Source organism: Rattus norvegicus, chromosome 8 (assembly GCF_036323735.1).
Source record: "Rattus norvegicus strain BN/NHsdMcwi chromosome 8, GRCr8, whole genome shotgun sequence".
Lineage (NCBI taxonomy): Eukaryota > Metazoa > Chordata > Mammalia > Rodentia > Muridae > Rattus > Rattus norvegicus.
In genome coordinates this window covers 62,015,266-62,040,114 of record NC_086026.1, presented here as the reverse complement: position 1 = coordinate 62,040,114, position 24,849 = coordinate 62,015,266, and the positions used below count along the sequence as shown (strand labels likewise).

Sequence of the window (24,849 nt, the reverse complement as noted above, 5' to 3'; positions counted from 1 at the left end):
TGTTTACCTATTATTCTTAGAAACCACTTATACTCTTCAAAATCAGTCTTTGAGGGCCACATCTGAGGCAGCGCTATCTTCCATTTTTATGTGCATGCAGCACTTGGGGGATAGTTACATGATAACACAGCCATATTACAATTTAGATGGACATGCGTTTGGATTTCTAAAACAGTTTGAAGTCTTTGAATGCAGGGTCTCTGTGGATCAGCTTTGCGGTCTCAATGCGCAGCAGTGGCGCGCATGCGCGAGATACTCGGGTGTGGGCCAACTGAAAACAAACCAACCCCTTCTGTTTAGAGCTGGAAGACATCTCCATCATCTGCTCAAACGGATAATGTATGTACATCTCTCTTCCTCCAACATTCTACATTTTAAAATTCATGACTGTACCCAGATATAGTTTTAGAACCCATGGTCATACAACCCCCAGGAGATGGCACTGATTGGTTAGGGTCAATGCATAACTTCTAATCTGCTTTCCATACCTCATGCCTTTGAAGTCTCTTCTTTTATAGATGAGAAAATAGGCTCAACAAGTTATACAAGAGGCCACACAACAAATAAGTAATATATTTATGACATGAAGCCATGCCTTTCATTTGCTAGTTAGCACTCTTCTAACTCTTAATTAATTAATTTGTTTGCTTGTTTGTTTATTGAGGTGTGGTGTTATATAGCCCATGCTGGCCTTGAACTCCCTATATAGCAGAAGATGACTTTGAACTCCTGCCTCTAGCTCCCTAGTGCTAGGAGTAGGGGCACGTGCCACAACACCTAGTTTTATGTTGAATCCAAGGCATTGTGCATTCTAGGCAAACAATATACCAACTCAACCTCCTCCCCATCCCCCAACCCTAACTGGAGTGCTAACCCAAATCCCATCCCTAACCCAGCCCCAGGATACTTACATTTGTTAATGTTTGTTTTATCCCTGCATTTCCTTGTTAGAGAGCCCTGCTATTAAGGTTGCAGTCCCCCATATCTGAATGGTTTTTTGAGCTCAGCACAAAATGGAGGGCTCCCCTTTTCAGCGGGGCTTCCCTTTCGCTGGAGAGCATCCCTGAACACAGCAGCGGGCCTTGTCTAAAAAATAACCTTGTACAGAGCTCTCAGCAAGTGAGGCAGCTGCATTACTTAGCACACAGGTTCCAGTTTGCCTTCCTCAATATGATAATTAGGTTTTATATTATGTCCAATCAGCCGTTCCTGCCCAACTTGATGCTATGACAACTAGCCTTTCCACCTGTACCCCTAGAAGCCCTTGTATACTCTATCCCTGAAACAATAGAGTAGATTTGTGTCACTGCAACTCTCCCTAGAAGTCCTTCCTTCACACTCACAGTGGTCTGAACCCTCCACACACCCCCCTTTGTCCCTGGGGGTTGGTGGGGAGACGGGAGGGAAGGCGACATTTCCTAGTCTCTTTAATTCACTTACACTTATCTACATGTGAGGGCAAAGAATCCTGCAGTTCCTTTGTCTATTCTTTTGCTCACTATAGCTGCTCAACACGGGTCTGGTGAGTATTTAGCTTGTAATTTTCATGCAAGCCATGTGTTTGAAATAGTTCCAAAGGCTTGATTTTTCCCCCCTCTGTTTAAAATACCTCTTTCTTCTCTTTGGCTTTTTCATAATCTGCATGAGCAAAGATTTTTCTAAGGGTTGGTAATCTTCAGCCCAGTTCCTGCCTGGTGCGATGGAGGCGAAATCTTGGATGATTCTGGATTCTGTGACTCCACTTCACAGCACTGGCTTTGGAAGATGCTTCTCTTACACAATTCCCAGACATTTTATGAACACTGCATTTATAATCATGGTCTTACCAGGTGTCCTTCCCCAAAACTGGACACACTGCTAGTAACATCAGGAGAAAAGAATAAATCATTTCTGCCAACCAAATGTTGAACTTTGTACAACACAAGCAGCCCATCTTCCCTTCCCCACACACGGTTCATGAACATACATTTAAACAGACCAAAACCAACCAAACAAAACCAAATAACCCCTCTTTCCCCTTTATATCTTTTCCTGTGTCTAGAATCAATGATAGATGTTTTCTCTGTCTAATAGCAGTGCTCCAATATAGCTACGAATCAAGAAATTACTAAGAAGAAATTACACCACGTGACTCTCAGCTCCAAATGATCCATCTCCCCAACTTCTACCTTGACCTGATGGCTTACCAGCATGAGTGAAATCCTCATGATTGAAAATATACTGTTTCACAGCAGTGTTTTTCCAGAAATAATCATAATGATGATGGTGGTGCCATAAATACCAATGGGCATTTCATCGTGAAATGTTTGAACGAGCCGATTTCTCACAGAACACTACAACACTGTCTGTCAAGTTTGTCAAGGGTTGTTCTCACAGGTTTTCATGCAAGTAAGACAGCCTTGTACTGCCTGGGTATGGAGGTGCTCAGACCCCAAGAGCACAAGGTACTTGCCCTGATCTTTCTGCCAATGCTGTCTGGAGGGCCCCCTCTCTTCTTTGCTTTGCCCCTTCCTAGTCAGGAGTCCTGATGATTTTCAACAAAGAGCCTCACATCTGTCAAGCAGGTAGCTGCAGTCTTCGCTGCTGTGGCTTGCACCATGTCTGTGTCATCATCTCTTTGGACCGAATTTAGCGATCTATCAATCTGCTTTGTCCCCTTTGAGTGACAAACTCCCCTTTCCTATTTATTTATTTTTGGATGTCTGGCACTTAGTATAATGACTGGTGATTAATGTGTTCTCGTTAATGTTTCTGGAGACGAATCGGAGCAGATTTGAAAATCTGCGCAATAGATCAAACCTGCTAATCATTCTTTTTGAGAGTGTAGCCGTGTGGTGGCTTGGCTTTAAACTCAGCACCGGGAGGCAGAGGCAGGCCAAACTCCTTGAATTCAAGACTAGCTAGCCAGTCATGTTACATGTCAGTGGTACATGTTGAAACTAAAGCAAACATGTCATAAAACAAACGAGCGTGCATTTCTGGGAGGTAGGAAGGAAGTCTCTCACTTTATAAGCAATCACCTATCTCTTCTGTGGGCTTTTAAAGATCATTTTATGTTAGATGGAAGAGAATGGAGTTTTAAGAAGAAGCCCCTACCTAAGAACTCTTTCTCTCCTTCCTTCGTTTCTTCATTCTTTCCTTTCTTCTTTATTTTATCTCTTGGCATTTTGATTTACGTATTTTAGAAATAATATTGGGGCTAGATTAATTACTTTATGGTTAAGGACACCACTGGCTGCTTTTTCAGAGGATCCAGAGTCTGTTCCTCGAATCCAGATGGCAGCTCACAGTCCAGGGAACCTGATTTCCTTTCTGGTCTCTGTGGGCACTAAGCATGCAAACAATATATGTATTTACATGCAAAACTAAATCTAATATATACCTATATATAACGACTAACATGTTTGTTGCACAAATTAATGGATTCAATGTTATATTTCTATATAGGTACATTTATGGTGTCCTTCCACTCTCCTTTAACCTTGGTATTTCTCTCAGTTCCTCATAATTCCTCTTTCATTATCAGTTCTTTTTCAGCTAAACATATGTAAGAAAGATTATGTGATAATTATTACTTATATACTTATTATTCTGTGTTTGGCTCCTTTTGATTAACATATGTCCTCTTGCTGTAAATAAAAGGATCTTATTTTTCTTTGTGAATGAATAGTACCCCATTGTACGTACATACATACATACATACATACATACATACATACCTACACACATTTATACATGTGTTTATATTTCATTCATATCTGATGGGCATAGAAACTGAATCCCTGTCTTAGCCATTGTGGATAGTGTCACTCAAAAGGAAGCATGCATCCATAGATTTCATACTGTTGACTTCATTTCCTTTGGGTATGTGCACAAGAGTGATATCAATAGATTATGTAGTACTTTTCCTCCAGATTTTGGAAAACCCTAACGCTATTTCCACAGTGTATGCACCAATTTTTATTTCCACCAGTAGCCTTGTTCCACACTCTTACCATTTACTCTTTAATTGTTTACATTTTATTTATTTATTATTTTACTAAAAATAGATTTTAATACAATATATTCTGATTACGGCTTCCCCTCTCCCTACTCTTTCCAGTACCTCCTCCTCCTCATCTCCTCTCTCAACCAAAGGCATGGAGCCTTTTCTGCCTCTCATTAGAAAACAAACAGGCATATATAGAGAAATAAAGAGATAAAATACAGAAAGAGTGGTGGGGGTGCTTTAGGGATCTGTATGCCATCCTTGTGCAGGGGCCATGCTAACCTTCTCTGTACCATTCCAATTTTACTGTATGTGCCGTCGAAGTGAGCACTCTCACTTTACCTTTATAAAAGTTGTCATTTCTTTCCTTCCCAATGAATTAGACCTGGTTGCTTGAACTTTCCTTCCTCCTCCTCCTCCCCCTCCTCCCTCCTCCTCCTCCTCCTCCTTCTCTTGCTCTTTTCTATCCATCAGTGTTGCTACTATCCCCATGCATCAGTGTTTCTTTATCCTCACAACATCCTTCTTCTGTGGGATGACTGACAAATACACCCTTGTGCTTAACCCTCACAGTGTTTGACAGCAAAAGCCTTACTTCTGTAAGAAGATGAACCTAGGATTCTGAGAATTGAGCCATGCCCCTGGCCAGTCACTCATTTTTGGTTTTATCTATTTCTAAAGGGAGTTTAAATCCTATCCTTGGACTTCTGGAAGGGGATTTGATTGGTCTTTGATGGCTAATGCTTGTGTACCCACTCTAGCACGTACCCACCCAGCTCTTGAGAGGCAGGGTGGATGCTCTGGAAGCCAGAGGAGGGCTCACTGTACTCACTGTGTGAGCATCTCCTCTAGAAACTAACTTTCCTCCTTTACAGTTGGTTCTTCCCAATTCTTTATTTTCAATCCAACTGTATTCTACTGGGATTAACCGTTATATTTCACTCTGGTTTGGCTTCACCCATATACAATGATGGTGAATTTCTGGACAATCAGATTTCAACACAGCTATGCTTCTGCGGAACCTAAACTTTAAGCTCAGGCTGCCAGACTGTTACCAGAGGTTCCTGTAGCACAGGTGCACGGCAGATGATTCTGCAGTAGGAAGGGGAGAGACAAGGCCCCAAACCAATCCAGACAATTTCCTTCTAACTTGTTCAAGTCTTAACTATCACTGACCCAGATAAATGGCAACAGATGGACTGAAAGCTTCCTTGAGCTGGGATGTGACCACCCTTGCTGCTGACTCTCGGCTTATAGTCAAAGCAGCCAATCTGGAGGTGCAGAGCTGTCTGGTCCCCAGGGGCATCCTATGCTATGGCATGGGGCTGGAAACATCTTCTCTGCATTGACCTGTGGTCCTCCGTGGCTTTCTTGTCTCACAATTCCTAATGTGCCTGCAAAGGTTCCTTCTCTTAAGCGACTGCTTTATTGCCTCTTCCCCTCTGAGGGTGATTGCTGATGCCTCAGGAGAAGTCCCCGTTACCAGCCTTTCTTTCTTCAGCTCCGCCATCTGCTCCTGTGCATACATCTAATAAGCACATTTTCCAGGACTTCATTATGTCTCTATAGTCTCTCTCTCTCTCTCTCCCTCTCTCTCTCTCTCTCTCTCTCTCTCTCTCTCTCTCTCTCTCTCTCTCTCTCCCTCTCTCTCTCTCTCTCTCTCTCTCTCCCTCCTCCAGTCCCCCCTCTGGAGTTGGTTTTTCTTGGGGAGGAGAGCAGAAAGGAATGAAGGGGTTTATAGAAATGACGAGGGTGAACTTTGCTTAAGGATGTTCCAAACCAACCCACTTACAAATCGACTGTTTTAGAGAGGCAGGTCTCAGAATTGGCTGGGGAGCTGGAAGGAAAAGATGTAAAAATACTTTGAGCTCAGCAGATATATATTTAGTTAACAGATTCAAAGAGAAACAGATGCAGAAACCTGGAGAAGCCACCAAACCCCACTAAATGAAAATAATATATCGCCATGGGGCCTCGCAGCTGACACACAAGTAGTGAGCCCTGCCTGGGAGGACTTGAAGGAGGGAGCCCAAGAAGGTAGAGCTCATCTGGGAAGTTGGGGTCCGGCAGTGTGGAACATCTGATGTCTCTCACCGAGAAAGGCTCCAGTACCAGAAATCGTATGCTGCAATTTTCTCTAAGTCTCAGCATCAAGTGGAGATCCATATGCCAGTCTGTGATGCCAGCATCGTCATCCTTGGCTGGCCCTCCCATGCCCCCGTCACATTTTAAGACCCCTCCTGAGTGAGAGAAAGGGTATTCATAAAAGAGATGCATACTTGTTCCTTCACCCAATCAACACACACATGCTCGCCAGGAATTATGTTAGCTGCTTGCAAATATTGATTTGTGTTGGTACAGTGACTTATAGCTTGCCAGCTATGTTCCAATACAAGGCTCTTAACAACCCGAGGAGTGGATTTTAATGCTTTCATCTTGCAGATAGGTTAGAGATAAGGAAGCTCAGGAGGTTAAATGACTTTGTTTAAGGTCTCAGCTCCGCGTGGAAAAATCTGGCATCTAATATCTATCACTCAGTATACGGGGCGTGGGATTAGCTGTTGAGATGCCAAAGATGAAGAAGACACAGCCGGTCTCTGCCCTCAGAAGGTTAGAAACCAGGAAGTGAGAGCAACGATGAACAAAGAATCAATTCTGTAGGGATGATGCAAGAGGAGACTGGCTGTGATAAGAGAGCTTCTGATAAGGGAGGCAGAATTGAGTGGCGACTGATAAGAATGTGAGGACTCTTCCCTTTTCAGGGTATTTCAATTGCACTTGAGAGGAGATGAAGCCAAACGCAGTCTCTTAGATGCAGAGGTGTGAATCAGATGTGGGGGCAGTTCAGGTGGTGGTGACCAAAAGGCGGGGAACAAATATTGTAATATTTAACACAGAGACCCTTCTGTTGTTATGCATGGTCTATGGCGTAGAGACAAGGAGCATTTCAGTGGCCCATCCTGGGGTTTCTTAAACTTTGTCTCTCCTTTACTATGTGCCTGGGTTCTGGCCTGTACTTGTACATGTATTCAGAGAAATAACTCAGCCCATTGGCTAAATGTTCTGTGTATAATATCACCCATTACCTCCTAGGCTAATTCCTGTCCTCACTACTTCTGCCCCACCAGGGGCTCATATTTCCTCGGAGCCAACTCTTAAAATGGCCTCCTCCTACACCTCTTCCTCCTCTTTCCTCTTCTCAGTGCCTCATAAACTTGTAGCCATGACGTCTGTTACTGCTGTGGTCAAATGTGTTTTTGACTTAGAGAAACAATTCATCGTGTGACACCAAAGGCCAAGGTGGCCAGGATATTCATGATTGATGCCTGTGGTCTCAGTGTCATGGCTTGCCCACCCCTAACTCTCATGCATATCCTGTGGTTTGTATGCTATCTCCTGTAGGTTCTTAATCTGTTACCTAGTCGCCTGTCTAGACCCATTCTGCATGTCAACCTCTCTGCCTATGCGACTCTGTACCTTTTCACTAGACTAACTTTTTTCTTTTTCTTTCCATTCTACTTTCTCATCTTACAAAGTGAGTTCAGATGCCCTTATGGGCAGGAACTGGGTTGACTGCCTGCCTTCTGCTAGGTGAGTCCTGGTCATTGTTTTGTATGCCAAAGGACACAGAAATGTTGATAGAGTTTAAGTGGTGAATTATTCATTGAGTGGGCATTAATTTATGGCCCTTCAGGTAAGATAAGGTAGCTCCCCTTTCTACTACTGATTCTCCTAGGGCCCCTGTGACCTTTGGTATTTTACCAGGACGGGCCCCATAGGAAGTCTTCTTATATATAACCAGGTCAATAGTTTCAGCCAAAGACACATTATCCTTCACCAGATACTCTTTGCATCTTTAATAACCACTATCTTTTCCTTTCTACTTTGTTAATTGAATGTTTGTGTCCTAGTTAGATTAAACCAATCTAGGTCAACCAGGGGTTCCAAACTGAGAGGCAGTCATCCACTTTACCAAAGGTAAAATAAAGGTGCCATGTATTTTGAAGAGATTGGTTTAGGGGTTTGGTGTTAGTCATTCTTTCTTTCTTGATGGCTTTCACTGTAGATGAGTCTGGGTTTCTGTCTCTGTCAATACTCTTATGCAGACTAATCGATAGTCCAGCCCTCATTCTGTTTGGAAGGTGGCCAGATAAATGGTTGTCTTATCGCTATGCTTTTGTCACTCAGCATTTTTTTTTTTTAGGTTTCTATGTTAGACTGAACTATGACCTTAAAAATAAGTCTGCCACCATGGAAGACAGATGTGCATCTTCCCAACTTCTGCCCTCAACAGGAAATGGCAAAAACCAGCATGGCAAAGGTGGTGGTGTTTCATTAGGATTCTGAAGCCAGGGCACCTTATGTTATAAGCAGCATATCTGCTGTACTCAGCATTAGAGGCCATATTGGAGTCTGCAGGCCAGCAGTGGCTTTAAATGATGTTTCCAGTGAAATGGCATCGTGGCACAACTTTGGTATTATTCACGGCTGTAGACATTTTACTGTTTCTCTGACTTCTTGGGAGATTTTATGTATGATCTCATATCCTTTAATAAATAATTATTTTTATAGGATGGCTGGAGTTATTCTCCATGATTTGCAACTATGGAAACCTTCATCTAGGCGTTGATTCAGAAAGTTATCTCTCCTTTTCCCTCTCTCCTTCTCGTTGACTGTTTGTTCCCATCTGTGTCCTGACTGTAAGCCTGCCCCTTTAATTGCAGCATGGGGGAAGAGAGAGAGAGAGAGAGAGAGAGAGAGAGAGAGAGAGAGAGAGAGAGAGAAGCATCTCTACACAGGTTCTAAAAGTGACATATCTCTCTCTCTCACAACACACACACACACACACACACACACACACACAAACACACACACACATGACTCACATTGTCATTTAAAATCCCAAGGGACACTGAGACTTGTAGTTTACTGGGAAACTGGAATGGAAGTCTGCCACAGAGTATCTTAATGTTTTTAGGCCTAGGAATGTGATTTAAAGCATTTCATTCTCCGATTTTAGACCTGCCCACTCTTTTCGGTGGTCTCAAACTAACATGTTCCCTGAGAGATACATATTCTAGAAGCAGGCTCACATGGATTTGCACCCTGTCATCATTAGTTGTGAGCTGTCAGATTTGGTTGCTTGCTGAGTGACCTTCTCTATAAAGCCTGTGTCTCAGTAATGCCTCCTTCAGAAGGCTGTGGTGAGGACTGGACACCGAGTTATGTGGCAGTCAGCATTTTGATTGTGAATAATATAATTCTGGATAAATATTACCATTTAAAATTGGTCTCTTTGTTCCCCGCATCACAAAATGATCTGTAAAACAAGTGCTTATTTGCTATCCTGCTCGGCGGTATTCTGGAACTTAATTTTACCATCTCTGAAAGGCCAGTGGTGCATTTGTATTCCCAGGCTCACCTTTGATGACCTCACATCAGGAGTCTGAAATTCGCCTTTGTGACAATGAAGTTTCCCATGGGGACGGGTGAGCATTACGAGGTTTCAGGTTCTGCTCTTACCTTTCACTGTGGCAGCCACTGGTAACCTCTAGTTTATTGTGCCTTGTGTGAAGGCAGAACCTGGCTCAGAGCTACCCATCAGCAGATTCTCCTCACTTACCCTCACTTACGCTTGGAGCAGCTGAGTAATGGTGCTGGAGCAAAATAAACTATCGACCTCTAGAGCTGTGGAGATATATACGCAGTGATCTACCCCATGTCCAAAAGTTCAGAGTGTCTGACGGTTGAAGAGTCACCCAGTATCTACAGACTTACTTGTTTGGTGGGAACCCCTGCTCACCCCTGCATAAACTGGGAAACCCCATCCGTCCTCCTTCCTCTAACAATCCACCCAAGAATGCCCACCCAGAAGCTCAGTTTTTGACCATACATGAGTACAATCTCAGCTCCTAGCTGACACATCATCGCTCCCTCCCTAAGCTCTATAAAAGCCCCTTGTGTTAGCCCCATTGTGTGACTCCACTCACTTCCACCTGACCCACCTGAGAGCTGCCTCCTAATAAATCTGCCTTTATCTATTTCTCTACCTGTATCTGCTTCTCCGAGGGAGAAAGAAAGCCATTCATTACTCGGCAGTATGAAGGAGTTTCTTGATAGCTGGCAGGGAAAACAGTGGTGGAGATAGAAGATCAGGGTGCACTAACTGCATAGGATTGATGTCCCTGGACCTCACCAGTGTGGAGTGGAATAAAACCCGATATGTAGCTTTGTTACTAGAGTGCATGCCTAGCACAAAAGAAGCCTTGTGTTTGACCCCCAGCACTGCAAAAAGCGCATGAGAGCATCATAGGACTCTGGAGATGGAGGCAGGAAAATCAGAGGTTCAAGGTCATCGTCAGCTACAGACTCAGTTTGAGGTCAGGCTCTCATATAGGATACCTGCCTCAAAGCAAACAGAAGAAACTCACAAACAAACTAAAGGTAGAAGGGCAGATGATGGTCTTTCTGGTTCTCACTCAATAAGGTCTTTTCTAGTTTGCTTTTGCAAACTAGACCTTTTACAGAAAACCACACATAAACAATGTAGAGATGGAGGGCCCAGAGCCCAGTCCCAATGGATACAGTTATAAAGTGCTTAAGGCTCAAGGAACATTGTGGGAGAGAGGACTGTAAGATTGTAAGAGTCAGATCATTTGCCGAGAGATCATGTCTCCTAGAAGTGTCAGAAGTTACATGCATAGTGTCTTACCAACATGAACTGATCAGGGACACACATAAACACCGTAAACATGTATCTGAATAGACATGCTAAAGTGGACAGAGTAAAGTTCACGAGGCCTCAACCCTGCACAAAGAACTACAGGCATAAAGGATTGGGCAAAACCGTCCTTGGTAGGGAAGAGTACATGAATTGGTTCTCCAATACCAATGGCAACTCTGAAAGCATACATACTAATAAAATAGTACAGCCTGGCCAATATGTGTCAGATATGTATTTAGAAACCTGTGTCTGTGTGTGTGTGTGTGTGTGTGTGTGTGTGTGTGTACACATACACACATATAACAACAACTAATTTAAAAGAGGCCATGAATTTAAAAGGGAGCAAAGAGGGATGTGAGAGGTGGATTGGAGGGAGGAAATGGAAAGGAGAAATGATGTAATTGTATTAAATCTCACAAGTAAAAGAAGTCAGTTTTTAGAAAGGAGAACAAGGCTGAGTTGGTGGTTGACTGAGTCAGGATGTCAGTAGTGTTGTGGAGCAGGTCAGGGACCCTCCCTAGGATGAGTTTCCTTTGCTGTAATCTTGGGGCAAATGAAATTGCTTAATTTGACCTTCCACTTGGTCCTGGGATCAACTTGGGTAATTCTTTTAAATTATCTATACTTAGTAATTTGTGGGGAGGGCCCTATTCTTGTATCATCTCAACACTTTCTGAAAATCACCACAGAGTGTGGTGGAGGAGAACACCTTAAACTGCTCCCAGTTCTTGAATCTCCTCCCACAGATAGGCCAGGCCCACCCTTCCCCCTCCTAGGTGTTAAATGAATATTTATCTGAAAGACCTGTGTTGGGGCTGGAGAGATGGTTCAGCAGTTAAGAGTATGCACTGCTCTTTCAGAGGGCCTGAGTTTGTTTCCTAGCACCCACGTGGCAGCTTGACACATGTAACTACAGTCCCAAGGGATGTAATGCTCTCTTCTGGTGATGGTAGGAACCAGGAATGCATAGAATACTCTGAAACACTCATACAGAAATAAATAAATACATTTAATAAGATAATAAAGGAATGAATGAATGAAAAAAAGGAAGAAAGAGAAAAAGATCAGTGTTGGATAATAACATTAAAACATCTATATAGGAAGGGAGTTGAGTCTAATTAAGACATAAACTCTCTCCTGTACTCATCTGGGCCAAGGCCTGCCTTCCTCCATCCCTCTACTTTTAACATTTCACAGTTCCTTTATGACTTTAAAGATGAGTTTTACTAAAGTCGATTGGAAGGGTATTTCCATATATATTCCAGTACAGGAGATAAAGAACTTTTGAACATGGAAGGGAACTTAGAAATCCATTAGAATCCCACATCCCTCTTTGTGGAGTAGGCAAGTGAAGGCTCAAAGATCTAAAGTCCTTGAGGTCACACAGTCAGTCATTGGTAGAACTGAGACTCGAACACCAAGTTCCGTGCTCCAAACTCAGCTCTTTTGTTACTTGCAGTAGCTCTGCAGAGAAGGGTGTACTCTGATGGCTCATGCCGGGCAGAAAACGGTGATCAATAAGAACTGAATAGGTTCTGAAAGTGGGTCTGTCAGGGTCCATTCAGCAGAGAAACCACCACGGATTGCCATTTCAACACGAAGGTATTTTCATTTCCCAGCAAAGGAATCCACTGTCAAAAGGAGAGAGAAGAATTATACTCACTACCGAGCCTTTCATTCATGGGTTTGTCCTCAAAAGCACAAAAGAAAGGAACTAAGGAACAATTATTAGAAACGTTAACCTGAAACTGTGAAAATGCTAGACTTGCTTCTGTTGAGGGGGAAAATATCTATTTACTGGGAGATTAAAATAGTGGCCATTTGCATTTCTTGAAAATAGACTTTGCAAGTACTGTGGTGGAATAAGACACAGCCATGTGAGAGAGGGGCCCACCCAATCACGGGGCTTCGCCAGCAAAAGCTAAGAACTGGGAAACTCTGGCAGGAGAGTTACTGAAGCCTAGAGTCTGGCCCCATTCCGATCGAAGAGTTTAGAATCTCTTTTATTGAACTGAGCTGCCACTGTGCTCTTTGAGGTTGGTTTTCTTTCTTTTTTTTCTTAATACAAGACCCACTGACTATGGCCTTTGTTTGCTTTGTTAACCAAAACAATTTCCCAGGAGAAAGGACGCCACCTGGTACTCACTGTCTAATCAGCAACTAGAAGGATGGGTCTGAAAGGCATAATTGTTTCTGAAGTTTTCCATAACTGAAATGTAAGGAGGGAGGGCCCACAGTACTTTTGCTGATGCTTTTCCTTCCTCTGAATTCAGAGTAACTGCACACTGTACTCAACAAGATCCGCATAGGAAATAGTAGTGTGGTAGGCTGTTGTCAAAATGTTTCCACCCTTGGATTGTAAATCCACGATCTTTTGATATCTTCTAGGTTCCTAGTATAGGTTTCATAATCATTTAGACCTACTCATATACTTGGGTTGGTACACACACACACACACACACACACACACACACACACACACACACAATTTTTTTTGAACAGCACATAGCAGGTGAAAGTAAATATCTGTTAATGAGTCACGTGTTTTTTGCCTTTAAAACACTTTTGTTGATATTATCCATTCTTTACCCTTGAAATGTGCTATGCCATTTAAAAACATCCGTTATATATGCATGCCTATGGTATATATGAACCCTCATATGCTTGTGTTTGCATATATAGAAGGAGAGATGACATGGTGTGTTAGCAAAACTACTTTGAATGGTAAGAATTGAGCCTTCCATGGTAACTATGGCCACAGTGACTCAATGTGGCCGTATACTCTTAGAGTTTTAGGTCTTATTTGTTTTTGGCTCTTATTCCTAAATGCTTACATATGTAGTTAAAAGAATGTATTTCAAAGATATCTCTTACTTTCCTAAATGCTTGAATATGTACTTAAAAGAATGTCATGTTTTGTCAAAATTCTACTGTGTATTTTGTAACAGGGGTTTTCAAGTTGCTCCTGGAAATGTCAACTACAACAAGCATAGGCTAAACAAAACAATGTTAGGGTTTGTCCACAAATGCGTTTCCTCAAGGCACCTATGCTGAAGGCTTGGCTGCCTTCCGGTGGGCTCTGGAGAGGTCAGGAACCTGGAGCCCTCTCTCACTGGGGGAGTGATACATGGATTAAACTCATGGCTAAACTGACCACTGGGATATGGGGTTTTGCTAGAGAAACAGGCTCATGGCACATACCTTGGAAAGTTCTGCCTTATTCCAGTTACTGTCCTTTTCATTGTCTTTCTCTGGGTCTTATCTGCCACAGTCAGCAGCTTCTCTCCTCCATGATGTTCTGTCTTACCACACACGGGTCTAGAAACAAAGTATCCAAGTGATCACGGATCTAAACTGTGAACCAAAATAAATTCTCCGCCCCCTGTTAGCTGTTTTACCTAGGATCTTGTCCCAGCAATAAACCCTTAACACAAACAAGTTAGTACAAGTTTTGAGTGCGTGCTGCAAACCCTGCATTCTTTTTTTCCAAGTGTTCTGACCCTGAAAAGAAAGCATGGGTAAATCAGAGAGACGCTGAGCACTCTGTCAGAAGAGGGGAAATGATCTAGATTCTTTTGGCTCAATTTACCACTTGTGTGATCTTGGGCAAGTTTTATTACTTCTCAGATTCTTAGTTCCGTTATTGGAGAAATGGGAATAATATCTGCTGTGTGCATTGCTGCTCTGGTGGTTAGGAGGTCCATAAATGAACGATGAAAACGTTTATAAAAATACAGGAAGTTTATAAAAATACAGGGGATAGCTTATCTTATAAAAGGAAGCCTCATGGAGGTGGAGACAGAACGGCTGCATTCATCCTGGAAATTTTATTTACAGCTAACTGTTCATTTCCCCCGTCCTCCGCCATCAAGATTTGGATGCATCCCTTGTCTTCATGGTTTTCTGTGATATTTCCAACACTGGGCCATTACCTGGTTATTCAAACATTTATTAAAACCTCATCTGGAGATACAGGATATTCAGGCAGGATGATGAGAGAGTTGAATTGAAATACAGGTGAGGATGAGGGACACCAGGGACAGTGAAATCCTAGAGCGGGTCGGGTTTTGTGTCGCTATTTCCTCCAAGTCATTTTCTGTGCACATATTACCCCCAGCCATATTAAATGATGAAATAAACAAACAGACAGACAGAGAAACAGACACATCTATGGATAGAGTTATTCTTGGGGACAACACTGCTCCAGGTGAAAGGAAAATACCTTACATGTTTACCATTGGGTCAGCTAGGCAAGACAGATGGCCTAAGGGGACCTGTGTGGACAGCTCAGACTGTTAGTCTTTAGAAGAATGATCTGACCAGACTTAATTAGAGTGGATGTTAGTACTTTGGGGTGGAGGCCTTCCTTTCAGGAAGCTCTATGCATGTTTGCGGCACATATCGTTGGTGTGTCTTTGTTAGAACAATGTCATAGGTTTCCAGGACAACATTTGGCTTTGCAGTGACCTTTCACGTGGCTTGACATGTCCTCGCTTTACAGCTCTGGGGTTATCAAAGTTATAAGCTGTGGCAAATTTGTCATATGAAAGAATTCGTTCAAGCTCATTAAATCAGGGGTTGGTGGAGAGAGCGGGGGTGGCTGCAAGGGGGCGACTAATCCTAGAATAGGTTAAAAAAGCGAAACACCCAAAGTAGAAATATTAAAAATAGAGAAACCTCCAGTACCAGATGGTCAGAATTATGAACAAGCCTGGGGACAAAATTAAATAAATGTTCATGGAAATATTTTGTCATCCGTTGGAAGCCCGGATAGGTACCCAGAGCTGCTGAAAGGCTTCCTATTCTCTTTCATCCAGAAGCCACAGTGCCGAGAGTTTGCTGGAGTCTGACCTACTTTCTAGGAAACTTCTTATGGTTAGGAAGAAAAGAGGGGAAAAAAATTGAAATGGTATCAAGGCAGTGGGATGCAGAGATAAAAAGCACTGGTCTCGCTGTTAAGACAAATATTTTTAGCAGTAGTAACTGTCACTATTGATGGGATGACAAGTAGCATTTATTGAGTGCTAACTGTGCCATGTGCCTTGTTTTCCTGTGATGATTACAAAACCGGGCTTCGTGGCCTGCCACCACCGCTCTGATACAGAGGCATTGGTGCAGGTTCTGGTAAGTCACAAAACTCCTAGACAGTGGGGCCAGCACCTCCACCTAGTCCTCATCCTGCTCCGTGGAACACATCTCACGCCATCTGCCTTTCTGACTCATCTCCCCAGCTGACCTTTGGAAAGTCACTGTCTCCCTCAGCTTAATTTTTTTTTTAATAACTTTCAAGTGATTCAATTAGACTCGTCCCATCTGTTAATAACAAAGTGCATAATTATTGGTTTAATTTCACCTCTTTCTCTTAGAAGACTGCCACTAGGGCAAGAGCTTGGTTGGAATTCTTGTGTTCTAGTGCCTAGTGCAGGGTGTGTCCGGCAGACAACAGATGCTTGGTAAATAGTCACCAAAAGAGTCTGTGTAAACTGTGACCCATTTCTTTCTCTGACCGTAATTCCAGTAATCAGCAACATAAAATTCAGCTGGGCCTCCCCTACAGTTCTGTCCCACTTGGGGAGGGACTCGTTCAAGTCATAGACTTGCTCATTTGACTTATTGAACCAATTTCTGTAGGATAATTTCTTTTTGAAAAGTTTTATTTATTTTTTATTTTTTAATCGTTTAATCTAGACTTCTTCCCCAATCTGCCTCCTGACCACTCCCCATCCCATAACTTCTCCCCCACCTTCTCCAAGGGGGTGTCCCCACCCTTGACCCCTAGCCTACTAGGCCTCCCTACTCCCTGGGGCCTCAAGTCTTTCGAGGGTTATGTGCATTTTCTCTCACTAAAGTCAGACCAAGCAGTCCTCTGTTGTATATGTATCGGGGGCCATAGCAGTTGGTGTAGGCTGCCTGGTTGGTGGCTCAATGTCTCAGAGATCTCAGGGGTCCAGTTCAGTTGAGACTGCTGGTCTTCCCGTGGGGCTGCCCTCCTCCTTGGATTCTTCCAGCTTTTCCCCAGTTCAACCACAGGGGTCCCTAGCTTCTGTCCATTTGTTGGGTGTTAGTATTTGCATCTGACTCTCTCAGCTGCTTGTCGGGCCTCTCAGAGGGCAGCCACGCTAGGTTCCTGTCCACCAGCACACCACAGCATCAGTAACAGTATCGGGGCCTAGGGCCTCCCCTTGAGCTGGATCCCAATGTAGGTCTGTAACTGGACCTCCTTTCTCTCATGCTCTTCTCCATTTTTGTCCCTGCAGTTCCTTCAGACAGGAACAATTCTGAGTCAGAGCTTTTGACTGTGGGATGGCAACCCCATTCCTCCATTTGTTGTCCTGTTCCTCCACTGGAGGTAGACTACAGGCTCCCCTTCCCCACTGTAGAACACTTCATCCAATGTCACCCCCTTTGAGCCCTGAGAGTCCCTCACCTCCCAGGTCTCCAGTATATTCGAGAGGCCCCCCCCCATGATTTCTATCACAGGCATTGCAACTGATATTGTAGTTCAAAGTCTCCTCACAAATTAAGAAGCGATGGTCTAGCTAATGACTCTGAAAGCAGATTGTCCAGGTTGACTGTTGGGTTGGAGAGGACACAATCTATCTGTTTTCCCCATAAAGCCTTATAAACTCCCATAGCTGGCCCTCCCTTCAGAGGCTCACCAGTGGTGCCTCCATAACACGCATTCCCACCTAATGTTTAATAATTCTTTCTTTTATTTGTGCTTGTTTTCCCCTCCTTTGGAAAAAGTGGGAAGAATAGGCTAGTTAAAGGCTGAAGCAGAAGGTGACCCAGAAGGTCATGACATAAGGAAAGAGATGCAATGCCTCAGTCTTTAACCAAGCTTTGCCACGTTGCTTAGGAATGACAGCCAAGCCTGTCTCGGCAGTGTCTGTGTTGATGGCTTCTCTGAGACAATATTGTAAACTCCCTGCTGCTGGTGACTTTGGCCTGTTTTTCAAATGAACTCTAAATTAGTGTAGTTAGTGTACTCAAAGGCTTTTTAACACATGAGGTCTTCTTTTCTCTTCTTCCTCAAATTTCTCTTTCTGGAGAGTAGATGTTGCAAGCTTACTGCTCTCTGTAGTTCTTGTGGAAAATATGATTGTTTTAGAATCTCAACTTGAGATGATATTCTAAGACTTGTTTGCTTACATTTGGGATTTATTCATTTATTTATTATCATCTTGTTTATTTGGTTGGTTTTTTGAGACAGAGTTTATCTGTCTGTCTGTCTGTCTGTCTAATCCTGACTGGCCTGTAACTCACAATGTAGATAAGGCTGGAGCTCATAGTGATTCTCCATCCTCTGCTTTCTGGGTGCTGGGAGTAAAGGCATGTGCCACTGCAGAGGACACATCTGAATGCTTAGATATTCATTGGGGTTAGAATGTGTGCAAAGAAATCTGGAAAATAGGTTTGTCCTGGGAACATCGTTTCAGCTCTCTCTTTCTCTCTCTCTCTCTCTCTCTCTCTCTCTCTCTCTCTCTCTCTCTCTCTCTCAGTTTTTAATGTTCTAGAAGAATAATGGAACATAGTGCTTGCTTTTGTGTAATCCTGAGGACCTGGCCTTGTGTTTCCTTTCCCGGTTTTATGTTGAATTTGTAGTACAAATCTCAGCTGGTTTTTATATTAGTTACTATTCTTGTTGCTATGACCGGATATTTAATGAAAGGTAACTTAAAGGACGTAGAGTCTTTTTTATCTTAGAGTCTGACCTGGCAGTGAAGCTATGGCAACCAGAGCTTTGGGCAGCTGATACATCCTTGGTGAGGAAGCAGAGAAAAAGGAATGCATGTTGTCCGCCAGCTTCCTCCTTTTTATGGGACCCACGACTCTAGCCCATGACGCTACCCACATTTAGGATAGATCTTTCCCTGCAAATTAACCTAATCTAGAAAAATCTCTCACGGTCATGCTCAGGGCTTATCTCAAAGTTGATTCTAGGTCTTACAGATAGATACCTTCAGTCTGGGAAAAAATGTTCAGCGACATCGTCTGGAAGGGAATTTTTCCTTCATTAGCTTTTCTTCAGTTGAGCAAACTCCTTTCTGAAATGTTAGTTAACAAAGAAAACGTTCTCATTTGCCAAGAAATGAATCTAAAACAGTGTCCATTCTTTATCTTCCAAAGGTATGTGGTCACCTTTGTGATCCCAAATATCTACCCACTGTCTGACAAAGGGGGTGGGGTTGTTTCCTCACCATGAGCGGCTTAAAGACTTGAATGAAGTGGGGGAGACTCATAATGACAAGCGACAGAGATAAAGTTTCAACTCATTTACATTTTGTGGGTGTCAAGTACTCAAGTCTGGTGCTCTTGTCCTCGTTTGTCACTTTTCCTGCCAAAATTTCAATAAAGGAAACGTTTCGGTTCTTAGCAATTTATGTCCATAGTGTTTGTTTTTGTTGCCAGAATACTGCATTCTTTTGCATCCGTCATGTCTAGATGCTATTCCCCATAACTGTCCTGATCCACCTAAGAAGATGGTGTGTGTATGGAAGAGCTTCTGTATTAAGAATCTGAGTAAAAGCTGGGTGCACACCTTTAGTCTCAGTACTTGGGAGGCAGAGTCAATGGGATCTTTGTGAAAGCGAGGTCAGCCTGGTCTACAGAGCAAGTTCCAGGACAGTCAGGGCTGTTACACAGAGAACACTGCCTTAAAAAAATAAAAAAAGAACTTGTGTGGAAAGTGGGCATTCTCAGGAGTGTCTTGACAAGGCTCTGCTTTCCTAAGAATACCTCCTCTCAGCGACGGTATGTGTGCACTACAACGCTGTCAGCCACTCACCAGCTGATGAACAGCTGTGTTGCTTTCCATACAGGGCTATAATGAAATAGAGCCGTGCCGAGCGTGTGTGTACACATTTAAGGGTGAGCCTAAGCTTCCATTTTTCTTGGATACAAACGCCCGTCATGAGCCCCTTCTAACTTTTTACAGAGTTGGTTGCCCTAGTTTACAGTGTCTTCAGCTGTGAGTTTCCCCCGATCCTTGTCAGCATTTGACATTGCTGCTTTTACACTGTGGTCATCTGCAGGTGTCCCTTGCTATGGTATATAGTTTTACTTTGCATCCTCCCTACTGACGGATGGTTAGGAATCCTTGTATGTGTTAACTCACCATCTGCAACTTGTTTCTGGATGTGTGTCCATTTACGTCTTTTGTCAGTTGACTTTAACTATTTTCACTTCCAAAGGTCTTGTTCACGTTTTTGTTTAGTTTTTCTGATAGATGTCAGTATTTGTTTTTGGACTTAGAAATTTTTCCTGTGTTACAGATTTCAGCTCCTTTTCAGATCTGTCTTTATATAGGTATATCTATATATGTGTCTGAATAGATATATCTTTATAGAGAGAGTTACTGTACACATCTTCAATCTGTTACGTGATTTACTTTCTCATTCCTTTGGTAGTGTCTTGTGAAAATGGAATATCCTGATTTTAACAATGTCTAGGTTATCAAAATTTTCTTATTATGAGTTGTACATTTTTTATATTTTGGATCCTATTGTGGCAATCTGTGACTTCTTGAAGATCATGGAAATGCTTTCTTATATTTTTCCTAAAATCTTGCCACTTTCTTCTGTGCTTGAGGACTATGTGTAAGACTCTGCTATTGCTTTCTTCTGTAGTTAGAAGAATTCGCCACAAAGCCATTTGGGTGTGAGGTTTGCTTTTTGGCTGGATTTTAAATAGACAATCATTTATTTTAAACAGATATAAAACTGTTAAGACTTTTTCTTATTTTCCTTTTAATTTTAGTAGTTTCTAAGTTTGAGAAACTTCTTTTAAGTAAATTGAATTTTTTGGTATGTAACATTATACATGAGACAATTTAAATTAAACTTTGTGTGTGTGTGCATGTGTGCGTGTGTGCGTGTGTGTGTGTGTGTGTGTGTGTGTGTGTGTGTGTGTTATGTATTTGTGAGCCTGTGCAGGTGCATTTAGAGGCTGAAAGATGACATTCAATGTGTTTCTCCATCGGTCTTTGTATTATAGCCTTGAGAAATTTTGAGCCATTATTCAGCTCCAAATGCTTTCTATTTCCTTTCAGTGTCCCTTCTTTCTTTATCTCACTTTCTTCCTCTGGTTTTGTTGATGTTTGCTTGTTTGCTTTGAGGCAAGGTCTCATGTAATTCAGGTTGAGTTTGAACTTGTTATGTTGATAGGGGTGATCTTGAAGTCCTGTTTCTTCTGCCTTCACACCTGGGGCTCAAATCTAGGGCTTAGTGCATAAGGGGCAGCACTCTGCCAAGCTATATTCCCAGCACAATATGCCTCCTTTAATCATGATAGATATATATTTTTTTCCATGTGATTATTTTTTCCTGGTTTTGTGCATATTATTGACTCTAGTATTTTTTAAGATATCAAGGCTTTCTCAAAAAATACCCTTTGAATAAAACTAAGAGAGTGAAGATTTGAATATATGATTTATGAATATGTAGAGATGCAATAAACATATGTACTATGGGACATGAAGCAGCGATGAGCTTTGATTCAGAATGACAGCTACTTTTTGAGATGAAAGACAGTATAAATAAGAAATGGATTCATCACTGTACAGTTAGAGGGGTACTAGAATGACCTTCTTAGCTTCCATTTTTAGTTGTGGATCTTTAAATGATTATTACTTATTCCGTGTAAACTCTTAAGCTTTTGTTTTAACCTAAGTTTTTGTTAAGTATATCAGATGTACAAAGATAACTACTCTATCACACAGGAGCCAATTATGTTAAAAATTTGTCGTTTGTTTAAAATCTGACTTTCCTTCTTAATCATCGAAAAGATATACTATATACCAGGCGCTGTTGCAGTCTTTTAACTTACTCCTTTTTTTCCCGGCAGCATTAGAAGGAAATGTCCCCCGGGCACAGTGAGTCTCATGGGTGAGTTTGTAGGCCTCCTTTCATTTGAGTATCCTAAATCTTCAACCCCAAACTATGAACCCTATCCACTGCACAAGACCAAGTCTCCACTCTTCTTCCCTTTTCTCTCACCAGGCCACAGGTCATTTTAGCACAAGGGGATTAATTACTTGCCACTCTGAAAAAATTATTAGGTGGCAAAAATAATTACAGCTGTGATGAGTCCATTATGGTTCTGGGAATGGTAATCTGTGTTTGTACTTCTCGCTACTATTTTTAGTTCTTAAATTTATAGAAGAAAATCTCAATGATGCCATAGTGGTAAATAACCTCCAAATATCAGTGGCTTATCACGCAAAATTTGTATCTTTCTTATGCTCTATCTCCAGTCATTACGACCACTCAGACAAGCAAAATAGCAGCTATTTTCAGGGCTGCTGGCTGGGGCCCTTAAGTGTAAAAGGAGCCTGGCATGGAGAAGGGAATTCTGTTCTGGTCCTCAAATGACCGATACCTTCCCACCAAAGTGCGTTTTCCAAATCTTGTCATATGGCTCTACTCTAATAAGAGATTCAGGATGTAATGGGGAAACTGGAAATGTTTGGAGGAAACAGCAGTAATGCCTATCACAGCCAATAAAAAGCCCCTGTTTCCTCCAGGGAGGTCCTGGCTGGGGATGTGTGTGCTCTAGCACTTGTCCAACAATCACAAGGCTATGAGTTAGAGGGTCTTGTTTCAATCTGCAGATTTAGATGAAAGGTCAGCCCACTTCTTTTCCTTCCCGGTGTGAAGCCAACTTGCTAACGATACAGGGATAAAACTCTATACGTCTTCTTGCTGCATGAAGACCATGCTCGCCTCTAAGAATATTAAAGTGACAGAGACCTATTTAGGGGAATCCTTGATTCACAAAGAATCTATAACCTAGAACTCACAATAATAAAAAGGATGATTGTGTTGAAGCCTGTCAAGAATTAGTGAGCAATCTCTCCCAAACATGATTTCAATCATATAATTTACTATGTGAATACATTGATTGATTGATTTATAGATGAAGAAACGCAAACACAAGAGGGATGGGACCTTGATTTTAATCCTGCATTTAATAAGGCAAGGAGGTGGGACTTTCTTTCAAATATTCCGGCTCACCTTCCCTGGCAGACTCCTTCTATTTCCCCAGTTTCAGCAGCCTGCTGCGCTGTGCTCATTTTGTTTTAATGTCGTGATAGTGTTCATTGTCTAGACTCATAACTTGTGTTGTGCATACTAGTATGCAGAAAGAGACCATCCTTCATCAGTGACAGTCTAGCTGGTCCCCTGCTCCTTATTATACACTCATATATATATATATATATATATATATATATATATATATATATGTGTGTGTGTGTGTGTGTTTTTAATCATTTGGGAATCCTCACTACACTGAAATAATATCATTGATAGAGTATAATGGGTCACTACGTGACTCCTGACTAATCTTCTAAACTATATCAAACATTCTATTTCCCTTGTATTGGCCATTGTGTGTAGGAAGGATTATTGTATCAATTTGACATTTCATAAGGGTGGGGCAATCATGAGGAGTGCTTAGGTGTGGGAAGGAAAGAATTAAACAGAGAAAGGGGAGGAAATTGGAGACTGGCAACCCTGGGAGTCTGTGACTGCTCTAGGGCTGCAAAGACAGTGGGAGACAAATCATGCCCAGAGTCCAGGAAGTGGGACTAGTGAGTGAGAGAAGAAAAGCTATACCGAACATCTCCGCCTACAGAGCCCATACTGTCTATTGATGGCTTGAGTCACTGGGACACCTGCTAAGGATAAAGATCACGAGAGTTGAGAGAGGAGCCCCTGCCCTGTCTCCTCATCTCTTCTCTCTGCCCCTCCCATTAGCCAGGTACATCCTGGTGTGGATTGAAAGAGAAACCAAGAAAATGGAGTTCCTAGTCTAGATGATTCTAGGAAAAGACAGAGAAAGGACTTAGAAAGAAACAATTATGTGCATGCCAACCATCTAGAGTTTTCTGTGACAGAGATTTTGTATAGCTCATTGGTGTCGTTGAAATTTTCATTTCTTTCCAAGTATATGTTATATGATACCATCTGTTTGAGTGATGTTTTTTTTTTTACTTTCAAAGTGGTTGATTTGACAGAGATACAGCCACACTAAATATATTTTATTATTATTTAGGAGTTGTAATTTCTGCATTGTAGATGAAAAAGAGCGACTTATGGCTCGTCGTATATAATTATACACCTCCTTCCACTCCTTTCCCACCCTAGTTGTCTGAAATTGTGTTATTTGATTTAAAATTTACCCAACATATTTTTACCATGAACATCTAAAAATAATAGTTTTCAACTGCAATTCAGGATTGTAGTCTTTAAGATCTAAGTGGAGATCTATGATTGTGTCTATGTGACGTGAATTTACCTTCTTGAAAAAGATGAGAACAAAGTCTACTAATCTGGTTAGAGTGAGTCACATAGAACAACACTTTCTGAATCATTTATATGCTTACCATATAAGACTTGCTATGGAAAAAAAAACCAAGCCATAATAAATTTGAGGAAGGCTGCATAACTTATCCCCTTTTTAGAGAAGTCACAGTATTTAAAGGATTAGTGATATCTGAGGAGAATGCTGTTTAATGCGGCACTCCAAATCTAGCAGATTTCAAAAGGAGAGTCAGCTTCCTACCATCACTTAGCTGAGAGGGAGTGGGTGTCTGGACCAGGGCTGAGATCACAGCACTGCTGTGGCGGGTGGTGGTGGCAGTTGGGGACATGGTCTTCAGGTCGGACAGGGAGTGGTATTGACTTGAACAGAGAAACAATGACAAGCCAAGGGAATCATGACATTCTTAGTTGTTTTGCTATTGATCAAAAAAGAACAATTATACTCATGACACAGATGGATGTGCTTACTCTGCTATCAAATAAAACCAAATAAATACTCATATACAGTAATAATTAAATAATGTGTTGGCTATACTATATATACTGGTGTATATGCATATTATTACTACAACCTATTAATGCGGGTTACTGACCTCCATATTAATAGACTTGGGATTAGATTAGTCTCTAATCCCAGCACTAAAGAGGAGTTCAAGGTCTGTCTGGTTTACAGAGAGAGTTCCAGGACAGCCAAGGTGACACAGAGAAATTCTGTCTTGAAAATCCAGAAAAAAATTATATTTGGAGTTATTTGCATGATGTTCTGTTGCAACCCAGATTTGTAAAAAAAAAAAAGCTTCAATTTTATTTTT

The 24,849-nt window shown here is 41.9% G+C and overlaps 2 long non-coding RNA genes and 1 other non-coding gene across 3 annotated transcripts; 1 reads left to right on the top strand and 2 right to left on the bottom strand.

Moving 5' to 3' along the window:
• The first annotated feature begins 249 nt into the window (after nt 1–249).
• Nucleotides 250–12,795, top strand: LOC102551665 (uncharacterized). The gene is made up of 3 exons (XR_010054181.1): nt 250–339; nt 8,193–12,314; nt 12,553–12,795. It is a non-coding gene; the product is annotated as an uncharacterized LOC102551665 (long non-coding RNA).
• Nucleotides 4,210–4,319, bottom strand: LOC120094404 (U6 spliceosomal RNA). The gene has a single exon (XR_005488729.1). It is a non-coding gene; the product is annotated as a U6 spliceosomal RNA (small nuclear RNA).
• Nucleotides 12,155–14,041, bottom strand: LOC134480052 (uncharacterized). The gene is made up of 2 exons (XR_010054182.1): nt 13,914–14,041; nt 12,155–12,343 (listed from the first exon to the last, which is right to left on the bottom strand). It is a non-coding gene; the product is annotated as an uncharacterized LOC134480052 (long non-coding RNA).
• Nucleotides 14,042–24,849: the final 10,808 nt, after the last annotated feature.